The 8,003-nt window shown below is 39.7% G+C and overlaps 1 pseudogene; it reads right to left on the bottom strand.

Annotated features, from left to right (window-relative positions):
- Nucleotides 1-215: 215 nt before the first annotated feature.
- LOC102851324 lies at nt 216-1,478 on the bottom strand (annotated as a pseudogene).
- Nucleotides 1,479-8,003: the final 6,525 nt, after the last annotated feature.

Raw genomic sequence — 8,003 nt, 5'->3', positions numbered from 1 at the left:
ATTAGTGAAGGTCATGAACAGAAATGTCTACATGTGGAAGCTGAGACCCTGGGATGGACTCACACTCCCACCCACTCTCCCAGCCTCGACGTGGGATGGAGTGCCCTGCACAGTTTACCTGCTGGGGGGGGGGAGGTGACTGGGGCCTCACAGGACAAGGACACCAGCATGACAAGGCAGTGTGGCCCATGCATAGTGTTGTAGCAGGGGACAGTCTACCAATACTGGTTGCCCCAGCCATCCTCAGCAGGCGCAGGGGGCGGAGCGGCCTTGGCCATGGCCCAGGGCCGGCCCTCCCCACCCACACCCTCAAGCCCGCCCTCCCAGGCCTCCCAGCCATCCCTGCTGCTGTTCCTGTGGTTGGAGCCAGCCGAGCCCCACACATCCCAGCTGTCCGAGCTCCTAGGCTCAGTTGAGTTGTCTGCACATGTCCAACTGCTGCTGCTTGGAGACTGGCGGGCCCGTGGGGCCTCGGCACTGCCGAAGGTCTCCCAGAAGCTCTGGTCCATGGCACTGCCCTGGACGTGGTCCCCACTGCTATTCTGGTAGCCACTGCCCTCTGGAGGTCTGTCACAAGGTTCCTCTGCTTTCCCAGAGAAGAAGGTGGTCACGTCTCACCATCCTTTACTGTCCACCCCCTGGACCTTGGATGCCAGCTGGGAGACCCCACTGGACACGTCATCCAGAATCTTTCCCTCCTTTACCTTCTCCTGGGCAGGTTTGAGGACCTTCTCATTCAGACTGTGGCCGAGCTCAGAAGCCTTCTGACTCGCTTGGGATCCAAACTTCGTAGCGCCTTCCTTGGGTGCAGAGGCGAACCTGCTCGCTCCAGTCGTAAAGCTGCTCCAGCCTGAGTACAGGGAGGACATGGTGGTGTTGAGAAAATCGTCATCCTTCTTTGGTGGGGGCATAGTGTTCCCGAAGCCCACATAGCGGTTCTCCTGGGCTCCGTGGTAGGACCCCAGGTCATCAATCAGCCAGTTCTCAAAAGCCTTGTCCGAGGAGGCGGTCCCAGCCTGGGGCTGGCCAGCAGCTCTGTGGGTGGTGGGCAGCGGTGACTTGGGCTGCAGTGGGGTCCAGGTCTGGGCACGTGATGACTCCAGGGACCATTCCTTGCCTTCAGCCAGAGTAGCCACCTTGTCCCTGAAGAGGGCTGAAACCTTGCTATTGTACTTCTCCTGTAGGGACCAGCAAGGGTCATAGTCCTCCTAGGATTCCAGGAAGTCCTGGAACTTAGCATTCCCTCCAGCCTTCATCTTCTCCAGCTCAATGTCCTTCCACTTGTCCATGGTCACAGAGCGGACAAAGCTGAGGTGCACACCCAGGCCACGGTGCTTTCCAGAACACTCCAGACAGATCCAGATTCCGTAGGTCATACTCACCCACTGCGGGTTGAAGGCACCACACTCAAAGCAGACATTATTTCCATCCTACACCCTGATTTCCTTCAGCACCTTCCTTGTCCTTGGGCTGGCCATGGTGCGGGCAGCCAGGGCCGGCGCCGAGCCAGGCAGGCGCAGCCGGGTCGGTCGGGCCTGGTAGGGTAGGGTCGGGGGGTCGAACCGGGTCGGTCGGGCCAGGCGGCTGAGCTGCACCGAGCCTGCGCGCTCCCACGGACCCGGCCGCCACCCGCTTCCGGCTACGTTGCACTTCCGAAAATATGAGTCTTTACCTCAAGAATTGAAATGGGCAATTGATACAGTTTTTGTAGGTAATAGTATTTTCTTTGGTCAATAAATGAGAACACATAATATTAACCTGGGTCAGTTTGTATCAAGATAAAACAAGACAACTAAGAACCAATTCACATTCTAGGAACAGATAGGATAAGACTTATTATGAACAGAAAATGAATTATTAGAGAGTCAGAGAGAGAAAAGAATGTTTGGGAGATAAAGTAGTAACAGCTCCAATGTTATTATTTGGTGCTGTTGAAAAGACTACAACTTATAGTGATCCTACAAACAACAGATCAAAACCATACCCTATCCTGTGATACCCTCATGCTCTTTGGTCATGCTCATGCCCACTGTCATGGTAACTAGGTTAACGACCCTCGTTCTAGGTCTTCCTTTCTTTTGTTGACCCTCTGTCTCTTCCAGTATGACTTTTTGCCCCCATCCAAAGAGCTGGTGCCTCCTTGACAACATGCCAAAAGTATGTGAGATGAAGTTTCCTCATTCTTGTTTTAAAGGAGCACGTTGATTGTATTTCCGTGAAGGCAGACTGGTGTTCATCTTTCCGTCTGTGGGATAATTAATACTCTTCAACAACATCAATTTCAAATGTTGCAGAAAGAAGAGGATCCATCACTTTAGAGCAGTGATGCATTTATTGTTACTTAAGCCAGTGATTGTCAAACACCAATTTACAGTAAATGATCTGAAGAACTTGTTCAAATACAAATTATTGAATCTCATTTTCAGAATTTTGCTACTAACATTTAGGATGGGACCCAAAATTTGGTTTTCTAACACTTTTCCAAGAGGTACTGATGATGTTGGTCTAGGTATCACATCTTGAGAACTGTTGGTTTAGACTATCTTAAGGTCACAACCAGAAAGCTCTAGTGGTGTATTCTGGTGGTGGGAGTTGTGTTACTAATCCACAGGTGATGCCACACTGATGCTTCAGAATCTAACAACAAACAGCTCTTGCAAGAGAACGATGAGAAATTTCCTACCCTGTGATTTATAGCCTCTGAAAATCCAGTGGAGGACCAGTTTTGATTCGTTCTAATTCAACAGAAATGAGTGAGTGAATGAGTGAAGGTCATTGCCAGTCTTTACCTTAGAACTATATTGAGACTGAGGACCAGAGTGCAGTGAGGTTACCGAGAAATCACAACAATTTATCATCTCAGTTTTGAGGCTAAAAATCCATATCAGAATATCAGGTATAGAGAAGATTTTTCATTTTCAGTAGCACCAGAAGTTTCTCTAGATTCCTTGGCAATGATCCTGTCATCCTTCAGTGCATGCCTTTGTGTATAGTCTTTAAAAAAAACCAAAACTTAGAAGTGAGTAGGTTTAGGACCCACCGACTCCAGTATAATTTAATTAGTAATACAAATGAAAGATTACATTTTCCAACAGGGTTCATATCCACAGGTAAAGTAGTTATGATTTTAAGATGTGTATGAAGAGAGAGTAAATTGAATTTAAATAACAAGAGAGATTGAAACCACTTGATAAATGTCACAAGTACTCATGCATATTTTCCTTCTTAAAGACTAGTCCCAATCTAGGTCATTTTCTTGAACATAATATAAACTCTGTAGCTAGACACTTGCTATTAGTTGCCACTGAGTCAACTAGGACTTGTAAAGATCCTTTGGCCATCAGACCTGAAGCTTTCCCTATCCTGTGCCATCCTTCCAGTCTCTGACATGGCCAAGTCCATTGTTGTAGTCATTTGTTAATCCATCTACATGCATATCTCCCTTTGTGCTCTGGGGGTCTGCCATCTTTGCTGGCAGGAAGTCTTTATCCAAGGAGTGGTCCCTGCTGGCAACATGAGCATTCTATGTGAGACCAAGTGTCACTGTGCTTGATTCTGAGGAGCACTTTGATTGCATTATCTCTAAGACAGACTTGTTTGTCCTTTTAGGAGTCCATGGGATATTTCAGATTCTTTGCCAATATCACAATTCAAATATATTGATTTTTTTGTTGGTCAGCCTTATTCAATGCCCAAATTTCAGATTCATAGAAAGCAAATTAAAATACCATGGCTTGGATCAGGAACACCTTAATCTTTAAACTGATGTCTTTGCTCTTTAGAACTTTATAGAGGTCTTTTAAAGTAGATTTTCCTAGTGTAATCTTCTGATTTCTTGACCACGGATATTGATTGTTTATCTAAGACACTTAGTGTGAATAAACTATGTCACTTGATTTTATTTATGTAAACCTCTATGAGAAATTTTGCTGTTAATCCAAAGGTGATACTTCTATGGTGGTTCAAATCCAGTAGCCTTTCCAGAAGACAGTCAATCTCCTCCACGTGATTTACCTGCTGGATGGTCAGGCTATGAATTGGTTATAACTCAATGGTAAAGAGAAACAAATTTTATAGAAATACAATCAAGCAATAATATCATATATTTTTTCTCACCTCAGTAACATAAATTAAAAAGTCACTTTATAAAATTCCATTTTAAATACAAGCCTGATCCAAGCTATGATCTTTGCAATTACTTGCTATTCATCAGAGAGTTAGACAATGACTAAGGAGGACAGAGGAAGAATTGATATCTTTGAGTTGTGGTGCTAGAGAAGAGTATTTGAATAGACTACAAATTGCTAAGAGAACAAAACAAATCTGTCCTAGAGAGGATGCAATCAGGCAGCGTCTTGGAGGCAAGGATTTTGAAGCTCTGTCTGACTACTTTGGGCATGTTGCCAGGAGGGATCAGTCCTTGGAGAAAGACATCATACTTGGAAGGATGGAGGAACAGTACAAGAGAGAAAGACCCTGGTTCATATGGATTGACCCTGTGACTGGGTAAAGAGGTTAGGTGTGTCAGAGACAATGAAATTGGCTCAAGATAGGGCAAGGTTCAGAGCTGTTGCACATTAGGGTCACTATGAGTCTGAAGTAACTCAATGTCACAAGCAACATAACAACAACAAGAAGTAGTTTTTAATGGATATATGCTTTTGCATTCACTTTCATAATGAAGTATCTGGAACTATTTTTTATTTTGGTATATTTTCTGTCTTATTACTTACATTTAGGGTTTTGAGAAATTTTGTGGAGTCTGTCTGCAAACACTTTCCAAATACTTTGAGTAAATAAAGTCTTTGTTCAGTTACAGTAAAGATGAATTTTGTATTCTTCTAACTCATAGATCAGAATATTGAGTTAATAAAATTTAATGACTTACATAATGTATTTGTTTTTTTTTTTTTCAAAGATGTAAACAGAAGCACTAGTGGTATAGTGAGCTAAGCATTTAACTGAGAACTAAAGCTTGATAGTAAACTCACCATTGCTCCAAGGGACAAAGATGTCTACTTCCATAAACTGTGCAGCTTTGAAAATCTCCATTATATCCAGTCCTTTAGGGTCTCAGAGTTGGAATCACGTTGACAAATGAATAGGTTTAATTTTCTTGCTTTGTTTTCAGCTATAAACCCACATGGAAAATATGTAATTTTGAGTTTGAAGAAATCAGACTGTAGAACTTATGCAGACTTTTTATTCAATTTTTAATTGATCTGTAGGCAGAATACAGTTTAAATTACACTTCCATCACTCCACACATCCATCCATCTATTTATTCAAAATAAATTTCATTCACTTAATGTCCACTGATATCAAGTGTCTTCAAAAACACACAGGTCTGTATATATAGTTTTCTCGTTATCATCATTACTTTAGAGTTTGAAGATTATAACAGATACTATGGTTAAGTGTTGTGTACCTTAACATTATACTGCTTAAATTCTGAAGTTACTGAAGAAATTTCCACAGGTGATAATATCAATGCTCCCCCTTTCCTCTTTTCCATTCCTCTTTTCCTTCCTTCTGCCTTCTTCTATCTTATTCCCTTCTTTTCTTCTTTTGAAAATAAGCATACTCCTGAGAAACAGTTATACACTACTGGCTTTCATTTTTTTATTATATATATGTGCTTGTTTTTTCTATATTCCATTCTGCCAAACACAAATACTAAGCCACATTACAGACATGCTTTTGAATCAGATATTCATAAGTAAAATAAAGACAGAACTTTCTAAATGAGTGGGAACAAATTATTCAAATGTTGGTAGCCAGGAAAATTAAAAAATCACATAAATTGTTTGAATGAGAAAATTTATTGAACAAAAGCACATTTTGAGTCCACTGACTCTTTTGAAGAGACCAAAAGAGCTGGTTTGTTAGACTGATTTTTCATTTCTTTCCTAAGAGAAAAATATACTGGACAGTGGAGCATGTCAGTGACTGTAACGACTTGATCTAATAGAGGAAAAATAGGGACTTCCATATGCTTGAGATCTTTAAAACAATTGCACAGTTACCTCTTCAAAGTGGCTTCTTAATAAGTGTATTTAGGAAAAGCGTCAATGAGAATGGATTGAGCTGCTTATTTTTTTAGATAGCATGTCAAATTTAGGGTAAATGATGCTAAAAATATACTAAAATAGTCTCTAGTCTCTCCTACTATAATAAAATGATCATAGCAGTTCTTCCTTCCCATCAAAGCAGATGGCTCTGATGATTTTTCAAGGCATAGTTAATTCATTTGCAAACAACAGAGATCGGTTGGCAAATGTGTACTGAGAGAGAAGCGTTACTGTTCATAAATGCTCCTAAGGTTTATTTTGTTCTATCATTACTGGGAAATGGTGTTTACTTTAGTTAAACTATTTGTGTGAACCATCCCTAAGACAGTGCTGCAGCTATAATAAATAACCTGTAAACTGAAATGAACATCACCTGATTAATATGGTCCGCATGGTGCAATTGACCTCACAGAATAAGTGGGCACATCTATGTTCTTTAAAATTAACATTAGTAAAAGAAGCATTATGTATTTTCCTATTCTTGGAATAGTTGACTTGTTTATATTTCTTGAATCCTCTTCATGAACCATAAAAAAATCTTGTAGATAATGTATAATACCAAATACCAAATTATGCATTTTGTAATATATCAAAGCAATTTGAATATATAATATATAATATCAAATAATAGATTGTTGAAAAATTTCCTTGCAAACAGCAAGATTATTGAAACACAACAAAATATTTACCTGTGTTTACTGAGAATTATTTTCAGTTTTTTATAAACTCTGATTTTAACCACAGAATAAGCTATGAATGAATATGCATTTTTCCTTGTTCATTAACACAATTATCTGGACCTGAAAATGAGTTGTTGAAAACTTTTATCTTCACAAAAGCTTTTTATCAATATCTCTTTGGTCCCAAGTTAGAAGGTGATTGGAGATTTTAATTTTGTCTAAACTGTACATTACAGGCAGATCTTGGGGAGAAATATTCTTTCCTAGAAAAAGCATTTATCACTTATTGATGTGAGTAATGCTTCCAATTAGGCCACAGAAGCCTTGTTTTCTTTCTTAACTGATCTTACTTGAAGTTAAAATATGTTTCATGATTTGTGATTGATGGTTTGCCAGATAGACCATTTAAAAGGTAGCAGGGATAGACAAAGGTGTTGGGATGCCTCTGACTATAATAAATAACATGAGATACGTGTTAAGAAAACTGTGAAATTAGATATTGAAGAGCATTGATGCTTGGGGTAGTAAACGCTTTGATTCAAGCTGGAATTACAAACAAAAGAAAGTTGTATTCTAAATTGTATAAGCCAAAGAAAGTTGTAGGTGGTATTGCAGATGGCCTGTCATCTTTTTCTTTTTTAATTTTTTTCATGTTTTCTAGTCTAATAATTGTTCAGCTAACTTTCAATATGCTGAAATTTGCTGCATTTTAATAAAAACTTTGAAATGAATGTGTCTCTGACTTAGAAATGTAAAGAATCTAAAGTATAATAGTTAATAATCTTGGTTTTTATTTTAATTTTCTCTGAGCAGATGTAAAATATAAAATATCTTCTCCTTTCATGTATACCAAAGCTAAAGAAATCAATTGCACAAATAACCCTGATGGCATTTCAATTCCATGTCTGCCTTTAGAAATATCTTGTCTTTATCTTTAATTGCTTTTCCTTGTCTTTCATTCCTCTTCTTTGAGGGAGTATGTGCTATTTCATAGGTTAAGGTCACATACACAAAAATTGTCAACAACCTAGACTCCTTAAACGGAAACACTTTTTAGAAGAAGCATCAGTCATTAAATAGTACATTGGAAGTAACAGTTGTTTGAATGGAAGAATCTGTTACTGATTTATCGCTTTGCTGGCATCTCTATTTTTACCTTGAATAAGTCTCCCTAGGGGGGAAAAAATCCTACATTCTAAGAATTATACCAAAATAGTATTGATGCCCTGAGCTTGTTTCTTGACTTTTGTAG

Source organism: Elephantulus edwardii, unplaced genomic scaffold (assembly GCF_000299155.1).
Source record: "Elephantulus edwardii isolate Elephantulus edwardi_28Jun2011 unplaced genomic scaffold, EleEdw1.0 scaffold00007, whole genome shotgun sequence".
NCBI lineage: Eukaryota > Metazoa > Chordata > Mammalia > Macroscelidea > Macroscelididae > Elephantulus > Elephantulus edwardii.
This window is presented reverse-complemented; position numbering and strand designations above follow the sequence as displayed.